Below are 20,041 nucleotides of genomic sequence, written 5' to 3'. Positions count from 1 at the left end.
TCTAGCCCACAGCAATGATGTGAAGTCAAATGAGCATATTTTTTTAAAGTATGAAAGCAGTTTTTAAACTAAAAAACGCTACATACAAAGGTTAACATTAGACTTAAAAATAATAAACATCTTTCTTATTGTGCTAAAATGTTAACATCAGACATACCTTGAAGAAAAGAAGGATTAAATGGGGTCGTTGGTAAATGTGTCTAACAGACTGGGTTAGAACGGGAATCTGAGTTGCCCTCCGTCTTAATCCTGCAGACTTCCCCTGCCACCCAGTTCTGAGCCCCGACTCCCAGCTGTGCTTCTGCCATTTTTCCACAGCACTTTTCATCTTCTAGCATACCATACAATTTACTTTTGTTGTTGTTGTTTATTGTTTATTTTCTCATTTCCTGTGCCAGAATGTAAGTTCCACAAGGGCAGGAATTTTTGCCTATTTTACTTATTGACATATTATAAGAGCCTAAAAGAGTGCCTGTCATGGATTGAATTGTGTCTCCCCAAAATATGTGTCACTTGGCTAGGCCATGATTCCCAGAATCCATTTTGTGATCCATTGTAATTGGCCTACATGTTGTAAATCCTAATCTTTGTCTACGGTTAATGAGGCAAGCTTAAGTTATGTTAAAGAGGATTATGGTTGGCTTCAACATTGCAACTCTGATCCAATGTAAAGGGAGTTGCCCTGGGGTATGGCCTGCATCACCTTTTATCTTACAAGAGATAAAAGAGAGAGAAGTGAGGAGAGAGGTGGGGACCTACTGCCATCAAGAAAGAAGAGCCAGGAGTGAAGCGTGTCCTTTGGACCCAGGGTCCCTGAGCTGACCACCTCTTAGACCCAGGCGAAGATTGAAGAAGACCTTCTCCCACAGTGGACAGAGAGAGAAAGACTTCCTCTAGAGCCAGAACCCTGATTTCCGACTTCTAGCCTCCTAAACTGTGAGAGAATAAATTTCTGTTTGTTAAAGCCATCCACTTGTAGTATTTCCGCTATAGCAGCACTAGATAACCAAGGCAGTGTCCAACATGTGTTAGGTGACACAATTGTTAAGGGCTCAGCTGCTAACCGAAAGGTTGGTGATTTGAACCCACCCAGCTTCTCTGGGGGGAAAAGCCCAGCAATCTGCTTCTACAAAGATTACAGCCAAGATAACCCTATGGAGCAGTTTGACCGTGCAGTTCTACTCTGTCACATGGGGGATCACTATGAGTTGGAATTGACTCAACTGCATACAACAAATATATGTTAAATGAACAAATGTGCTGTTCAATATCCATCAGGTTTTAAAAGGGTAGAAAGTTGTCCTTGAGAAAGACATGCCAGAAGAAGGAAACTTTAAGGAGAGCTCCAACAAACAGCAAAAAAGCTGACTCTTTGGAACATTTTCTTCAAAGGGAGGGGAAAAAACTTTGGAGAGACAGTTGCAGACAAGAGGGACTTCTGGCTTGGAAGTCCAGCAGCCTGTGACCTTTGCCTTGCTGTGTTCAATGGTCCAATGAAAGAGTTCTTAAAGTATTTATTGGACATAGGGCCAAGGATTAGGCTGCTCGATACCAGGAATATAAAGACTAATAAGGAATCTCTGAGTGGTACAAACAGTTAATGCACTCAGCTGCTAAACAAAAAGGTAGGAAATTGGAGTACTCCCAGAGGCTCCTTGGGCAAAAGACCTGGCGATCTACTTTCGAAAAATCAGACGCTTGAAAACTCTTGAAACACATGGAGTCATGGTGAGTTGGAATCAGCTCATTAGCAACTGGATCTGGGTCTTGTTCTCTAAGGTTCGCAACTAATCTTCACCATTCCTTCTGTTATAGATTGAATTGTGTCTCCCCAAAAAGTATGTCAACTTGGCTAGGCCATGATTCCCAGTATTTTGTGATTGTCCACCATTTTGTCATCTGATGTGATTTTCCTGTATGTTGTAAATCCTATAATGAGGCAGGATTAGAGGCAGTTATGTTAATGAGAGGCAGGATTCAATCTATAAGATGAGGTTCTATTTTGAGTCAATCTCTTTTGAGATATAAAAGAGAGAAGTGAGTACAGAGACAAGGGGACCTCATGCCACCAAGAATAAAGGACCAGGAGGGGAGCCTGTCCTTTGGACTCAGAGTCCCTGCATTGAGAAGCTCCTAGAACAGGAGAAGATTGATGACAAGGATCTTCCCTCAGAGTCGACAGAGAGAGAAATCCTTCCCCTGGAGCTGGCACCCTTTATTCGAACTTCTAGCCTCTTAGGCTGTGAGAGAATAAATTTCTCTTTGTTAAAGCAATCCACTTGTGGTATTTCTGTTATAGCAGCACTAGATAATTAAAACACCTTCCAAGTGTTATCCCTCTCATTGCTGACACATATTACCAAGGTCTTACCTGGATTATTGCAATGACCTCCTAATGAGTGTCTCGGCTTCCATTCTTCCACTGGCCCCATGGCCTGTTCTCAAAACAACAGCCAGAAATGCTAGTAAATTGCACTCCTCTGCTCAAAACCCTCAAATATCTTCTCATCTCCCCAAGAATAAAAGCCCACAAAGGGGATTCACATAGCTCAGAGTGGCCAGCCCTAGCCCCCTCTTTGGCCTTCATTCTTTCTTCTTCCTCCTCTGCTCTTCCTCCAGTGCCTACCCTGCTCCTCTAGCTTCAGGGTTTTAGAATGCTCTGGTCCCTTCCCTTCTTTTATTCAGTTTTTGGCTCATCTGTCACTTTACCAGAGAAATTTTCTCTGACCGCTCTATGTAAAACAGTACATCCTGCACACTCTCTCTGTCTTTATTCCTCTTTGTCTGTTTTAATCACTCTTATACTTGACATATAGGAGGTGCTAAGTAAATGAATGAAAGTCTCACTAATTGAAAATTACACAGATTGATTAAAGGAAGAAGTGGCCTAGAAAAAGAGGCCCAATTGTTTAAATGAATAGTATGGATGAGAAAGGACAAAGGTAAAGATTATTCAATAAATGGTGTTAAGAGAACTATAAAAGTAATTTGGAAAAAATAGTACGGAAATCCTTACTTCATAGTGCATCGTTTAAAGTTCTTGGCATCAAGTATGGAAACAACTAGGGACTTATTGAAAGATATTGATGATTTCAATCAGTAGGAGGCACAGATACTAAGTAGAGAAGGCCGTAAGTTCAGGCTAGGAGAGAAAAGGTAATGTAGCCTGAGTAGGGACCATGGACATATGCGCCACTTCCTTACGTAACTTACTTGTGCTTTCAGGGCCGACTTGAGCCCAATCTCATATATACCACTTCTACTTGAAAAAGAAATGCTGTAGTGCTCGTCCAACATTATGGCTTGGTGAGTACACAAACCCAGGGTTATAGGGGCATCTCAAGTTGCATGTTAACTTGGTGGTCCAGTTTCTACTAAGAATAAGTAGCAAGTCAACAGTCGTTTCTTAAAGGAAAGTAGTTATGTATAGAGAATGGCAAGGCTTTGCTCCAAAATTCTAAGGGCCTGTGCTGTGATGCACCTATAGAATCCTGCAAAAGGCTCCATACATCTTCCTTTTTGGCTACTGACACTTCAAGCACCATTGGATCTGGCAGCAGATCATAAGCCCAAGTGACAGAGCAGCTTGTATGGCAGCCTGGACCTTTTGCAGAGCCTACTCTTCTTCTGGGTCCCACTCAATATCAGCAGCTTTTCTGGTCACTTAGTGAATGGACCAGAGTAGCATACTCAAATCCTACCAGGCATTTTGCCTCTTTTTTAGTTATAGGAGGGGCCAGATGCAACAACTTATCTTTCACCTTAAGAAGGGATATTGACATGTCCCACACCACGGAGTCCTTAGAAAATTCACTAAGGTGGGAGGACCTTGAATTTTTGTGAGATATATTTCCTATCTTCTGATATGCAAATTTATGACCACTACGTTTACAAGTTCTTGCTCACTACGTCCAATCAGCATGATGTGATCAACATAATGGACCAATGTGATATCTTCTGGAAGGGAAAGGCAGTCAAGGGAAGGCTGGGAGATAAATTAACAAACTAAATTGTGAAGTAGGACTGGAGAGTTGATATACCTTTGAGGTAGGACTGTGAAGGTGTACTACTGGCCTTGCCAGCCAAAATATAACTGCTTCTTGTGGTCTTTATTAATAAGAATCAAGAAAAAAGCATTTGCAGATCAATAGCTGTGTACTAGTTACCAGGAGATGTATTGATTTGCTCAAGCAATAAAACAACATCTGGAACAGCAGCTGCAATTGGAGTCACCACTTGGTTAAGTTTGTGATAATTCACTGTCATTCTCCAAGATCTGCCTGTTTTCTGCACAGGCCAAACAGGCAGGGAAAATGATAATATGGTAGGAATCACCACCCCTGCATTCTTCCAGTCCTTGATGTGGCACTAGTCTCTGCAATCCTTTCATGAATGCAGCATTTCTTTTGGTTTCCTATTCCTAGGTAAAGGCAATTTTATTGACTTCCACCTGCCCTTTTCTACCATAATAGCCTCAACTCCACAGGTCAGGGAGCCAATGTGGGAATTCTGACTGTTGCTGAGTATGTCTATTCCAATTGTGCATTTTGGAACTGGAAAGGTCACCAATGAATTGGTTCAGGGCCAGACTGGACCCACGGTGAAACACACTTGAATTAAAACTCTAGGGATCACCTGACCTCTATGAACCCCTATACTGACTGGTGGGAAAAGTGATGTTTTGGGTCTCCTGGAATTAGTGTCAATTCAGAGCCAATGTCCAGTAATCCCTGAAAAAATTGATTATTTTCTTTTTTCCCAGTACACAGTCACTCTGGTAGAAGTCTATGGAACTTTTCGGGGAAGGCTGGAAGGTAGATTAACAGTTTAAATTTTTGGCAGTGTAATGGAGTCCTTCTGCAAGGGAACCCAACTTCCTCTTTATTCAAGGTGTTGTGGATCTATAAACTGGCTCAAACCTGAGAACTGATTAGATGCTGGGATTCTCCGTTTTGGTGATTCAAGTTAGACTTCTGTTGTTCACCTGACATAGAACTCTTCTGACTATACAGATTGTCATGGATTGAATTGTGTCCCCCAAAATACGTGTGTAGCAACTTGGCTAGGTCATGATTCCCAGTATTGTATGATTGTCTTATCTGATGTGATTTCGTTATGTGTTGTAAACTCTACCACTATGATGAGATTGTATGTGATCTCCTCATGTGCTGTACATTCTATCACTGTCTGAGGTTATACTGATGAGGTTGACAAGATTAGTGTCTTAATGCAATCTCTTTTGTGATATAAAAGAGAGAAGTAAGCAGAGATACATGGGAACCTCATACCACCAAGAAAGCAGTGCCAGGAGCAGAGCGTGTCCTTTGGACCTGAGGTTCCTGCACAGAGAAGCTCCCAGACCAAAGGAAGACTAACGACATGGACTTTCCTCCAGAGCCAATGGAGAGAGCCTTCCCCTGGAGCTGACGCCCTGAATTTGGACTTGTAGCCTACTGGACTGTGAGAGAATAAATTTCTCTTTGTAAAGCCATCCACTTGTGGTATTTCTGTTGGAGCAGCACTAGATGACTAAGACACAGATTAAGTAAGAATTTAGTAGAATTCTGATCTATCTCTCTCCTAGGGACATCATGATCAACTAGCCAAGATCATAGGTCTCTCCATGTCAGACTATCCTGATTACTGCTTTAAGTCTGCTGTCTGTTATATTAACCACATCCATTTTATCTTTGGCAATTAAATGCTGCCACTTAGCCCCTGTCACTCTAGGGTCTAACCATTGCATTTAGGTTTCTCAATCCAATGGCAGCAGTTGCCACTGTAATATCTGACCAGCAGAGGAAAGCAATTACAGAGCTCATTGAGGGTACTGGGGCTCCCCTCACAAATTTATTCCTCACAATTGTGGCAAAAATGTGTACTCTGGACGTTCCAAGGGTAGGTGGGCAGGTCTACATAATAAATCCATTCTAATAGTCTGGTCTCCCTAAGCCTTTGGATATCTTCTTCTATACTAAACTAAGGTAGTTCTGGCATTTCAACTTCGTTTAATGTAGGACACATTTTGGTCCACGTTTCAGCCAACCAACCAACCAAATAAGCTGTTAGTGCCCTTGAGCTGAAACACTGAATCTTGAATCACAGCTTAGTTGATTCATACCAATAAATTTGGGCCAATTCAGCTGTATGTTCCTTTCACCATTATTCTATACCCTGAAGATCCATTCCCACACATGTTCCCTGGATTTCTGTCTGTGTAAATTAGAAAAACCATTTAGTTCTCTTGGAGTGTAGCACACTTCCGCATGGGTCACATTTGTACCTCACTTTTTGGGGCCTGATGGGACTTCAGTCTAATTATAGGTCTAGAATCAAAAAGGGGTTGTTAGAGTGTCCTGAGGAGAATCAGCAGTATTTTGAGAGCAACTATCTCATGTGTGGCAATTACAGTTTCTTCAGGCAAAGCAGGACTGATCTCAGATGAAAATGGAAGGGCTGCTTCCACTGGCAAGGAAGATTCAGCAGAATTTATGGGTTCAATGTCTCATCTTCATCAGTATCTGCTCATATGTCCCCTTTCCAATTTTTAGAAACTCATTCCTTCCCAATAATGCTCTCACTTTAATATCGATACTTGTGAGTTTGGGAATTCAATTTGCATTGTAATTCAACCACTTGTAGGTGAGACTCTGGGTTTGGTTTCAGCAATCTCATCTCTGTGGCTATAGGACATAAAGTTTTCTTTCAGAACACACATAGAGATTGCAAGGTAATGTATGCAGCACTTAAGCTGGGAATTTGAAGCCCTGAGTTCATCCTTCTCTTTCTTCACTTTGTCAAGCACAATTAGAAGCAACCAGCCAATCTCATTATACTCCTCAGTTTGACAAAAATACTCTAAGATATCAAAGACACAATCACCCAGTGTTTGTTAAGTGTTTGATTAAGAGTATTCAATAGTAATATTTTGTGTATTTCCATTGCCACATCATGCCATGGACAATAAGTGCCCTCTGGAAATAGAGGAACCCTGGTGTTGCAGTGGTTAAGAACTCAGCTGCTAACCAAAAGGTTGGCAGTTAAAATCCACTGGCTGCTCCTTGGAAACCCTATGGGGCAGTTCTACTGTTTTATAGGGTCACTATGAGTCGGAATTGACTCAATGGCAGCAGGTTGGAAATAGAGTCATTCCAAACCCACTGCCATTGAGTCAATTTGGACTCATAGTGAGCCTAAAGTACAGAGTAGAGCTGCCCCACAGGGTTTCCAAGACTGTAACCTTTACAGAAATAGACTGTCACATCTTTCTGTCACAGAGCAGCTGGTGGGTTCCAACCTTCGACCTTTTGGCTAGCAGCTGAGTGCTTTGACCAGTGCACCACCAGGAATCTTCACACAGTCATTAGTGCCTTTACGTCTAACGAGACTTGACAATGGATTCCAGAAAGCCCAAAACCAATTCAGAGAACTCATTCTTAAGATTTTGTTCCTCAAGAACCACTCTCAGTATCGAAATTTGTTTAGCCAGGGTTCTCTAGAGAAGCAGACCAGTAAGTAATAACACATACAGACATACCTCGTTTTATTGTGCTTGGCTTTATCGCGCTTCACAGGTACTTCTCTTTCTAAAAACTGAAGGGTTGTGGCAACTCTGTGTCGAGCAACTCTATCAGCACCATTTTTCCAACAGCATGTGCCCATTTCGTGTCTGTGTGTCATGTTTTGGTAATTCTCATAATATTTAAAACTTTTTCATTATTATTATATCTGTTATGGTGATATGTGATCATTGATCTTTGGTTTCTTTTTTTTTATTGTGCTTTAGATGAAGGTTTACAGAGCAAATTAGTTTCTCATTAAACAATTAATACACATTGTTTTGTGACATTGGTTGCCAACCCCATGATGTGTCGACACTCTCTCCTCAACTTTGGGTTCCCTATTACAAGCTTTCCTGTCCCCTCTGCCTTCTCATCCTTGACCCTGGGCTGGTGTGCCCATTTAGTCTCTTTCTGTTTTATGGGCCTGTCTAATCTTTGGCTGAAGGGTGAACCTCAAGAGTGCTTCAGTACTACGTTAAAAGGGTGTCCAGGGGCCATACTCTCGGGGTTTCTCCAATCTCTGTCAGACCAGTAAGTCTGGTCTTTTTGTGAATTAGAATGTTGTTTTACATTTTTCTCCAGTTCTGTCAGGGACCCGCTATTGTGACCCCTGTCAGAGCAATTAGTGGTAGTAGCCAGGCACCATCTACTTGTGCTGGACTCAGTCTGGTGGAGGCTGTGGTAGTTGTGGTACATTAGTCTTTTGGAATAATGTTTCCCTTGTGTCTTTGGTTTTCTTCATTCTCTCTTGCTCCAGACAGATTGGGACCAGTGGAGTATCTTAGATGGTCACTCACAAGCTTTTAAGACCTCAGATGCTACTCACCAAAGTAGGATATAGAACAGTTTCATTATAAACTATGTTATGCCAGTTGAGCTAGATGTCCCCCAAGACCATGGTCCTCAGCCCTCAGCCCAGTATTTGGTCCCTCATGAAGTTTAGATATGTCTATGAAGCTTCCGTGACCTTACTTTAGTCAAGTTGTGCCGACTCCCCCAGTATTGTGTACTGTCTTACCCTTTACAAAAGTTACCATTTATCTATTATCTAGATAGTGTTTTTCCCTCCCCACACCCCCTCCTTCATAATCACCAAAGATTGTTTCTATCTGTAAACTTCTTCATGAATTTTTATAATAGTGGTCCTGTAAAGTATTTGTCCTTTTGTGATTGAACTTATTGCACACAGCGTAATGCCCTTCAGATTCATCCATGTTGTGAGATGTTTCACAGATTCATGATTAGTTCTTTATTGTTGCATAGTATTTCATTGTGTGTAGGTATACCATAGTATGTTTATCCATTCGTCTGTTGATGGGCACTTAGGTTGTTTCCATCTTTTTGCTATTGTGAATAATGCTGCAATGAACATGGGTGTGCATATGTCTATTTATGTGATGGCTCTTGTTTCTCTAGGAGATATTCCTAGGAGTGTGATTGCTGGATCGTATGGTATATCTATTTCTAGCTTTTTAAGGAAGCGCCATACTGTTTTCCATAATTGTGGTATCATTTTGCATTCCCACCAGCAGTGGATAAGAGTTCCAATCTCCCCGCAGCCTCTCCAACATTTGTTATTTTCTGTTTTTTTTTTTTTTTTTTTTAATTCATGCCAGTAATGTTGGGGTGAGATGGCATCTCATTGTAGTTTTGATTTACATTTCTCTAATGGCTAGAGATTGAGAACATTTCCTCATGTGTCTGTTAGCCGCCTGAATGTCTTCTTTAGTAAGGTGTCTATTCATATCCTTTGCCCATTTTTTAATTGGATTATTTGTCTTTTTGTTGTAGACGTGTTAGATTTTCCTGCCGATTTTAGAGATTAGACCAGTGTTGGATTTCTCATAGTCAAAAATTTTTTTCCAGTCTGTAGATTCTCTTTTTACTCTTTTGGTGAAATCTTTGGTGAAAATAAGTATTTAATTTTTAGAAGATCCCAGTTATCTAGCTTATCTTTTGGTGTCTATGTGTTGTTAATTATGCTTTGTATACTATTTATGCTTGTATTAGGGACGCTAGCACTGACCCTATTTTTTAATCTAAGATCTTTATAGTTTTTGGTATTATATTTAGGTCTTTGATCCATTTTGAATTAGTTTTTGTGTACAGTGTGAGGTATGAGCCATGTTTCTTTTTTTACAGATGGACGGCCAGTTTTGCCAGCACCATTTGTTGAAAAGATTGTCTTTTCCACATTTAATAGAACTTGGGACTTTGTTGAAGATCAGGTGACCATAGGTGGATGGATTTACATCTGTGTTCTCAATTCTGTTCCATTGGTCAACATGTCTGTTGTTGTACCAGTACCAGGCTGTTTTGGCTACCATACCTGTATAGTAGGTTCTGAGGTAAGGTAGTGCGAATCCTCCTACTTTATTCTTCTTCTTCAATAGTGCTTTACTTACCCAGGGCCTCTTTCCTTTCCATATAAATTTAATGATTAGTTTTTCCATCTTGTTAAAGAATGCTGTTGATATTTTTATTGGGATTGCATTGTATTTGTAGATTGCTTTGGATAGAACTGACGGTTTCACAGTGTTGAGTCTATCTGTCCATGAGCGTGGCATGTTTTTCCATTTACTTAGGTCTCTTTTGGTCTCTTGCTGTAGTGTTTTGTAGTTTTCTTTGTATAGGTCTTTTATGTCCCTGGTTAGATTTATTCCTAAGTATTTTATTTTTTTAGGGGCTATTATAAACAGTATTGCTTCCTGATTTCCTTTTCATAGTTCTCTTTATTGGTGAATAGGAATCCAACTGATTTTTGTATGTTTATCTCGTATCCTGTTACTCTGCAGAGTCTTTCTACTAGTTCCAGTAGTTTTCTTGTGGAATCTTTTGGGTTCTCTATGTATAGTATCATACATCCACAAATAGGGACCGTTTTACTTCTTCCTTACCAATTTAGATGCCTTTATTTCTTTTTCTTGCCTTATTGCTCTGGCTAGGACTTTCAGCAGAAAGTTAAATTGGAGTGGTGATGAAGGGCATCCTTGTCTTGTTCCTGTTCTCAGGGGAAATGTTTTCAGCTTCTTTCCATTAAGAATGATGTTGGCTGTTGGTCTTGTATCGATGCCCTTTATTATGCTGAGAAATTTCCCTTCTATACTTATTTTATTGAGAGTTTTCATCAGGAATGAGTGTTGGACTTTATCAAATGACTTTTCTGCATTGATTGAAATGTGAGATCAGTGATCTTTGATGTTACTATTGTAATTGTTCTAGTGTGCCACAAACTGCACCCATATAAGGTGGTGAATTTAATTGATAAATGTTTTGTGTGTTCTGACTGCTCCACGTACTGGCCACCCTCCCATCTCCCTATCCTCAGGCCTCCCTATTGCCTGAGACATGACAATATTGAAATCAGGCCAATTAATAACTCTACAGTGCCTTCTAAGTGTTCAAGTGAAAGGAAGAGTCACATGTTTCTCACTTTAAATCAAAAGCTAGAAATGATTAAGCTTAGTGAGGAAGACATGTAGGCATCTGGCAACAGACAGTTAGCCACATTGTGAATGCAACGGAAAAGTACTTGAAAGAAATTAAAAGTGCTACTCCAGTGAACACATGCATGATAGAAAGTGGAACACCATTATTACTGATGTGGAGAAAGTTTTAGTGGTCTGGATAGAAGATCAAATCAGCCACAATCTTCCCTTAAGCCAAAGCCTAATACAGAGCAAGGTCCTAACTCTCTTCAATTCTGTGAAGGCTGAGAGAGGTAAGGAAGTTGCAGAAGAAAAGTTTGAAGCTGGTAGAGGTTTGTTCACGAGGTTTAAGGAAAGAAGCACTCTTCATAGCATAAAAGTGCAAGGTGAAGCGGCAAGTGTTGATGTAGAAGCTGCAGCAAGTTATCCAGAAGATCTAGCTAAGAGAATTGATGAAGGTGGCTACACTAAACAACAGATTTTCAATGTTGATGAAACAGACTAATATAGGAAGAAGATGCCATTTAGGACTTTTCACAGCTAGAGAAGAGAACTCAATACCTGGCTTCAAAGCTTCAAAGGACAGGATGACTCTCTTGTTAGGGCTAATGTAGCTGGTAACTTTAAGTTGAAACCAATGCTCATTTACCATTCTGACAATCCTAGGGCCCTTAAGAATTATGCTAAAGCTACTTTGCTTGTGTTCTATACAAGGAACGACAAAGCCTGGATGACAGCACATCTGTTTACAACATGGTTTAAGGAATATTTGAAGCCCACTGTTGAGACGTACTGCTCAGACAGAAGATTCCTTTCAAAATACTACTGCTCATTAGCAATGCACCTGGTCACTCAAGAGCTCTGATAGAGATGTATAAGGAGATTGATGCTGTTTTCATGCCTGCTAACACAACATCCATCCTCAGCCCATGAATCGAGTAATTTTGACTTTCAAGTCTTCTTATTTAAAAAATACATTTTTTAAGGCTATAGCTGCCATAGATAGTGTTTCCTCTGATGGATCTGGGCAAAGTAAGTTGAAAACCTTCTGGAAAGGATTCACCATTCTAGAAGCCATTAAGAACATTCATGATTCATGGGAGGAAGTCAAAATATCAACATCAACAGGAGTTTGGAAGAAGTTGATTCCATCTCTTATGAATGACTTAGAGGGCTTCAAGACTTCATTGGGGGAAGTGACTGCAGATATGGTGGAAATAGCAAGAGAACTAGAATTAGAAGTGGAGCCTGAAGATGTGACTGAATTGATGCAATCTCATGATAAATTTTAACTGATGAGGGGTTGCTTCTTATAGATAAGCAAAGAAGGTGGTTTCTTTAGATAGACTCTACTTCTGGTGAAGATGCTGCAAACATTGTTGAAATGACAAAAAAGGATTTAGAATATTACATAGACTTAGTTGATAAAGCAGAGGCAGTATTTGAGGATTGACTCCAATTTTGAAAGTTCTGCTGTGGGTAAAATGTTATCAAATAGCATTGCATGCTACAGAGAAATCTTTCATGAAAGGAAGAGTCAATTGATGAGGCAAACTTCATCGCTGTCTTATTTTGAGAAATTGCCACAGCCCCCCCAGTCTTCAGCAACCAGCACCCTGATGTCAGCAGCCATCAACATCGAAACAAACCCTCTACCAGCGAAAAGATTATGAGTTGCTGAAGGCTCAGATGATGCTTAGCATTTTTTATCATAAAATATTTTTTAATTAAGGTATGTACATTGTTTTCTAGACATAATGTTATTGCACACTTAATAGACTACAGCACAGTGTAAACATAACTTTTATATGCACTGGGAAAACAAAAAATTCCTGTGACTCGCTTTATTGCGATATTCACTTTATGCAGTGGTCTGGAACTGAACCCCAAACATCTCTGAGGTATGTCTGTATAAATATAGAGAAAAATTTATTTTAAGAATTGGGTCACACAATTCTGGAAGCTAGCAAGTCCAAACTTTGTAAGTCAGGTGACAGGCTAGAAACTCCCGCAGTCTAAAATTGATAGGCCAAGTGGTTTGCTGGATATCTATTTACAGTCTTCCTTCTCCTTCAACTAACTGTAGTTTTTATTGTTAAGGCCTCCAAGTGACTGGATGAGGCCTACTCACATTATGGAAAGTAATCTGCTTTATTTAAGGTCAACTGATTTAAATACTAATCACATGTAAATACCTTCATAGCAACATCTGGACTAGTGTTTGACCAAAATCGTGCACCAGAGTCTAGCCAAGTTGACATATAAAATTAAGCAGCACAGATCTCAATAGTAAATAAGTGAAGACCACAAAAAGACAATTTCTTTTGAGGACAAATAGCAGGAGATAACATATGGAAATAAATATTCATCATTAATCAACAAAATGCAAATTAAAACAATGAGGTAATTATAAATCAGAAAAAAATATAAATTATCATACCCAATACTTTTGAAAGAACAGTAAAACCGCAATCCTCATGCATTTCTGGCTGCATTCATTCACTGAATGGGTATTTGTGTAAGTAGTTCAGAGTACAGGCTCTGGAGACAAGTTTCTCTAGTGCAAATCACAGCCCCACCACTTCCTCCTTGTGTACCTCAGGCACATGGCTTAATCTCTCCTCAGCTGTAAAATAGAGATAACAATTGTACCTCCTGATATGCCCTATTGGGAGGATTTAATGAGTCAATACCCATAACACTTTTAGAATAGTAAACATTCAATAAATATTAACTGTTAATCAATTATTGATATATACCAATCAATCTCAATAGGAAACAGATGGCACACTCAAATTAACATATTTTTATATGAGACTAATCACAAAGGTGTGTGAAGAGTGTAGGAAAATCATAAGAGATAGGTGAGGAACCTGGGGCTAACCGCAGGAAGACTGTTAGTAGCCCCAGACCTGAGAGATGAAGCAGGGAGAAGTTATTAAGACATACAGCATCACGTACAAAAGGAGTCCTGGAGAGAAGTGACCTTCCATTAAGGGACAGTAAATCTGAGGCAACTTCTCAAGTGAACAGCCAGGGGAATAAGTGTCCTGACCTCATGTTTCTCTCTCCTTCTGCTGTTGAGCCCCCATTAGCTGAACTCTACTACCAGCCCCAGAGCACAGGAGCCTGTTGAAGAAGGCCATGCAGTTCAGCCTCCTGATGCAGACAGCAGGATGGAAAAGGGGGTAGAGTATATCTGGAATATATTTGGCACAGATGGCTATGTCTTAGGCCCTGTTTGAGAGAGAGGCAGAAAGAAGGTTATAGCAGAGTGCTGTAAATCACCACTAGACCATTTTTGCCTTCTCCAAGGACTCTTTGGGGACACAAAGACAATCCTTTTCTTTTCCTTGCAGAGAACCTCCGGCAGCTTCTCTCAATCCTAGGGTCCAATGGAGCATGGGCCCTGGAGATCCAGTCTCTGTGAAGCATCATGGAAGTATCCAAATAGAGTCCCTTTTTGGCAGCTAGTGCTACACCTGTTAATGCTGCTGGTTAGGCATAACTAGGGTGGAGCTGACAAGGTTTGAGCAAGTCAACAAAGGCAGTTCACAGCACATCAGAGGAAGATGTGATGAGCTTCTGACCCCCGTATGAGGTAGAAGTGACTGTGATAGGAGTTAGCACAACATATTCAAGGACAAATCATTCTATGGCTTGCCCATGGTTATTGGCCAACTAATGGCCACTTCTCCCACATTCACACACATGCTTTACAAAGCTTTATAACATTTCAAACCTCAAACTACAAACAAAGGTTACAGAAGGCTAAATAAAACAGTCGAAAATTAGACAAATTAATGACTAATTTAAAAAATTGTTCTAAAGTCAATTCCAACTCATGGAGACCCCATGTGTCTCAGAGCAGAACTGTGCTCCATAGGGATTTCAATGCCTGATTTTTCAAAAGTAGATCAGATGTAGATCGGTCAAAACAAGACCAGAGGCCAACCGCAGAACAGACCATCAATTTCTCATATGCAAGTTCAAGTTGAAGCTGAAGAAAATTAGAACAAGTTCGCCAGTGTCAAAGTATGACCTTGAGTATATCCCACCTGAATTTAGAGACCCTCTCAAGAACAGATCTGATGCATTGAACACTAATGACCGAAGACCAGACGAGTTGTGGAAGGACATCATACATGAAAATTAAGAGGTCATGAAAAAGACAGGAAAGAAAGAAATGGCCAAAATAGACGTCAGAAGAGACTCTGAAACTTGCTCTTGTACGTAGAATAGCTAAATACAAAGGGAGAAATGATGAAGTAAAAGAGCTGAACAGAAGATTTCAAAGGCCGACTCGAGAAGAAAAAGTAAAGTATTATAGCGAATTGTGCAAAGACCTCAAATTAGAAAACCACAAGGGAAGAACATGCATAACATTTCTCAAGCTGAAAGAACTGAAGAAAAAATTTGAGCCTCGAGGTGCAATACTGAAAGATTCTACTGGGAAAATATTGAACGGCACAGGAAGCATCAAAATAAGATAGAAGGAATACACAGAGTCACTGTACCAAAAGAATTGGTCTATGTTCAACCATTTCAGGAGGTAGCATATGATCAGGAACCGATGGTACTAAAGGAAGATGTCGAAGCTGCACTGAAGTCATCGGTGAAATACAAGGCTCCAGGAAGTGACAGAATAACAATGAAGATGTTTCAATAAATGGATGCAGAGCTGGAAGTGCTCACTTGTCTATGCCAAGAAATTTGGAAGACAACTTCCTGGCCAACTGACTGGAAGAGATCCACAGTTGTGCCCAACACAAGGAAAGATGATACAACTGAATGAGGAAATTATCGAACAATATCATTCATACCACGCACAAGTAAAATTTTGCTGGAGATCATTCTAAAGCAGTTGCAACAGTACATCAACAGGGAACTGCCAGAAGTTCAAGCCTCATTCAGAAGAGGATGTGGAAGAAGGGATATTATTGATGATGTCAGATGGATCTTGGCTGAAAGCAGAGAATACCAGAAAGGTGTTTACCTGTGTTTTATTGACTATGCAAAGGCATTTGACTGTGTGGATCATAACAAATTATGGATAACATTGCAAAGAATGGGAATTCCAGAACACTTAATTGTGCTCATGTGGATACTGCATGGTTTAAAATCAGCAAAGTTGTGTGTCAGGGTTGTGTCCTTTCGCTATATTTATTCAATCTGTATGCTGAGCAGACATTTCCAGAAGCTGGACTATATAAAGAACAACAGAGCATCAGGATTGGAAGACTCATTAAAAACCTGAAATATGCAGATGGGACAAACTTGCTTGCTAAAAGTGAAGAGGACTTGAAGCACTTACCAATGAAGATCAAAGACTACAGCCTTCAGTTTGGCTTACACCTCAACATAAAGAAAACAAAAATCCTCACAACTGGGCCAATAAGCAACATCATGATGAATAGAGAAAAGATTGAAGTTGTCAAGGATTTCATTTTACTTGGATCCACAATCAACACCCATAGAAGCAAGAGTCATGAAATCAAACAACTTATTGCACTGGGCAAATCTGCTGCAAAAGACCTCTTTAAAGTGTTAAAAAACAAAGATATCACTTTGAGGACTAAGGTGCGCCTGACCTAAGCCATGGTGTTTTCAATTGACTCATATGCATGCAAAAGCTGGATAATGAATAACAAAGACCAAGGAAGAGTTTATGCATTTGAATTATGGTGTTGGGGAATAATATTGAATATACCATGGACTGCCAGAAGAACAGACAAATCTGTCTTGGAAGAAGTACAGCTAGAATTCTCCTTAGAAGGGAGGGTGATGAGACTTCATCTCATGTACTTCGGACATGTTATCAGGAGGAATCAGTCCTTGGAGAAGGGTATCTTGCTTGGTAAAGCAGACAGTCAGCAAAAAAGAGATGGATTGACACAGTGGCTGCAACAATGGGCTCAAGCATAAAACATAATTGTGAAGATGGTGCAGGACCAGGCAGTGCTTCTTTCTGTTGTACATAAGGTGGCTGCAAACAGACTTGAGGACACCTAACCATAACATATCACCAGGACTTTCTTCTGAGTTGCCTCTGGGTAAACTTGAACTTCCAACCTTTCAGTTAACAAACAAGCACATTAACTACTTGTACTGCCCAGGGATGCAGTTAAAAAAATACATATTTAATAAAATATGGATGCAAATATATAGCCATCCTATGACTATAATCATGGGAGAAGGATGTGGCTGTCTGCTTCTGCAAGACTTCAACCTTGGAAATCCAATGGGGCAGTTCTACTCTGTCCTATATGGTTGCTCTGAGTGGGAATGCCTGTAATAACTAAACAAATTTAAAAAAATTATTATTCTCCATGGCACACAGAGTTGTTTTGCCCAGGAATCTTTTAAATGTTAAGGAATGTTATTCCTATTGTCGTTAGGTGCCTGCAAATCAGTTCTGACTCATAGCAACCCCACAGACAACAGAAAAAGAATCACTGCCAATTTCTGCAACTTCCTCACAATCATTGTTATGTTTGAGCCCATTTTTGCAGCCACTGTGTCAATCTATCTCACTGAGGGTCTTCCTCTTTTTTGCTGACTCTCTACCAAGCATAAGTTCCTCTCCAGGGAATAGTCCCTCCTGAAAACATGTCCAAAGTACCTGAGACAAAATCTCGCCCTTCTTGCTTCCAAGGAGCATTCTGGCTGTACTTCTTCCACATCAGGTTTGCTCATTTTTCTGGTGGTCCAAGGTATATTCAATATTCTTCGCCAACACCATAATTCAAAGGCATCAGTTCTTCTTCGGTCCTCCTTATTCATTGTCCAGCTTTCATATGCATATGAGGTGATTGAAAACACCATGGCTGGGTCAGGTGCACCTTAGTCCACAAAGTGATATCTTTGATTTTTAACACGGTAAAGAGGTCTTTTGCAACAGATTTGCCTAATTGCAAAATGTCATTTGATTTCTTGACTGCTGCTTTCATGGGCTTTGACTGCTGATCTAAGTAAAATGAAATCCTTGACAGCTTCAATATTTTCTCCATGTATCATGATGTTGCTTATTGGTCCAGTTGTGAGGATTTTTGTTTTCTTTATGTTGAGACGTAATTCACACTGAAGGCTCTAGTCTTTGATCTTGGTCAGTAAGTACTTCAAGTCCTCTTCACTTTCAGAAAGCAAGGTTGTCTGATCTGCATATCACAGGTTGTTAATGTCTCCCTCCAATCCTGATGCTCTATTCTTCTTCATATAGTCCAGCTTCTCGAATTATCTGCTTAGTATACGGATTGAATAAGTATGGTGAAAGGATACAACCCTGACGTACATCTTTCCTGATTTTAAACTACGCAGTATCCTCTTATTCTGTCAGAATGGCTGCCTCTTGGTCTATGTACAGGTTCCTCATGAGCATAATTAAGTGTTCCTGAATTCCCATTCTTCACAACGTCATCCATTATTTGTTATGATTCATACAGTCGAATGCCTTTGCATAGTCAGTAAAACACAGATAAACATCTTTCTGGTATTCTCTGATTTCACCCAAAATCCATCTGACATCAGCAATGATATCCCTCCTTCTATGTTCTTTTCTGAATCCAGCTTGAATTTCTGGTGGTTCCCTGTCAATAAACTGATGTGACCGTTTTTGGATTATCTTCAGCAAAATTTTACTTGTGTGTGATATTAACGATATTGTTCAATAATTTCCACATTCTCTTGGATCACTTTTCTTTGTAATGAGTATGAATATGGATCTCTTCCAGTCAGTTGGCCAGGTAGCTGTCTTCCAAATTTCTTGGCATAGACAAGTGAGCACTTGCAGTGTTGCATCTGTTTGTTGGAACATCTCGATCTTATCCTGTCAATCCCTGAAGCCTTGTTTCTTGCGAATTTCTTTAGTGCAGCTTGGACTTCTTCCTTCTGTACCATTGGTTTTTGATCATATGCTACCTCCTGAAATGGTTGAACATTGACCATTTATTTTTGGTACAGTGACTCTGTGTATTCCTTCCATCTTCTTTTGAAACTGCCTGTGTCATTAAATATTTTCCCCATAGAATCCTTCAATACTGTAACTCGAGGCTTAAATTTTTTCTCAAGTCTTTCGTCTTGATAAATACCAAGCATGTTCTTCCCTTTTGGTTTTCTATCTCCAGTTCTTTGCACATTTCATTATAATACTTTCCTTTGTCTTCTTGAGCCACCCTTTGAATTTTCTGTTCAGCTCTTTTATTTCATTATTTCTTCCATTCACTTGGGCTACTCTACTTTCCAGTGCAAGTTTCTGAGTCTTCTGACGTCCGTTTTGGTCTTTTCTTTCTTTCTTGTTTTTTTTTAAATTGTTGTAGTTTAAGTGAAAGTTTACAATTCAAGTCAGTCTCTCATACAAAAATTTATACATACACTGTTATGTGACCCCAATTGCTCTACCTATACTGTAACAGCACACTCCTCCTTTCCACCCTGATTTCCCACGTCCATTCAACCAGCTCCTAGCCCTCTCCGCCTTTTCATTTCATCTCCGGACAGAAGCTGCCCATTTAATTTCATGTATCTGCTTGAGCTAAGAAACACACTCTTCACAAGTATCATTTTATGCCCCACAGTCCAGTTCAATCTTTGTCTGAAGAGTCTGCCTCGGGAATTGTTTTAGTTCTGGGTTGACAGAGAGTCTGGGGGCCATGCTTTCTGGGGTTCCTCCAGTCTCAGTCAGACCATTAAGTCTGGTCTTTTTACTAGAATTTGTGTTCTGCACCCCACCTTTCTCCTGCTCCGTCAGGGACTCTGTTGTGTTCCCTGTCAGGGCGGTCATTGGTGGTAGCCAGGCACCATCTAGTTCTTCTGGTCTCAGGCTGATGTGGCCCTTTCTGTCTCCTGGAGTAATACTTTCCTTGTGTCTTTAGTGTTCTTCGTTCTCCTTTGCTCCAGGTGGCTGGGACCAACTGATGCATCTTAGATGGCCGCTTGCAAGCTTTTAAGACCCCAGACGCCACTCACCAAAGTGGGATGCAGAACATTTTCTTAATAAGCTTTGTTATGCCAATTGACCTAGATGTCCCCTGAAAGCATGGTCCCTAGCCCCCT

This window comes from Trichechus manatus, unplaced genomic scaffold, assembly GCF_000243295.1.
Source record: "Trichechus manatus latirostris isolate Lorelei unplaced genomic scaffold, TriManLat1.0 scaffold00018, whole genome shotgun sequence".
In the NCBI taxonomy this organism is placed as follows: domain Eukaryota; kingdom Metazoa; phylum Chordata; class Mammalia; order Sirenia; family Trichechidae; genus Trichechus; species Trichechus manatus.
The sequence above is the reverse complement of the archived record's forward strand: the minus strand, read 5'-3'. Positions refer to the sequence as shown.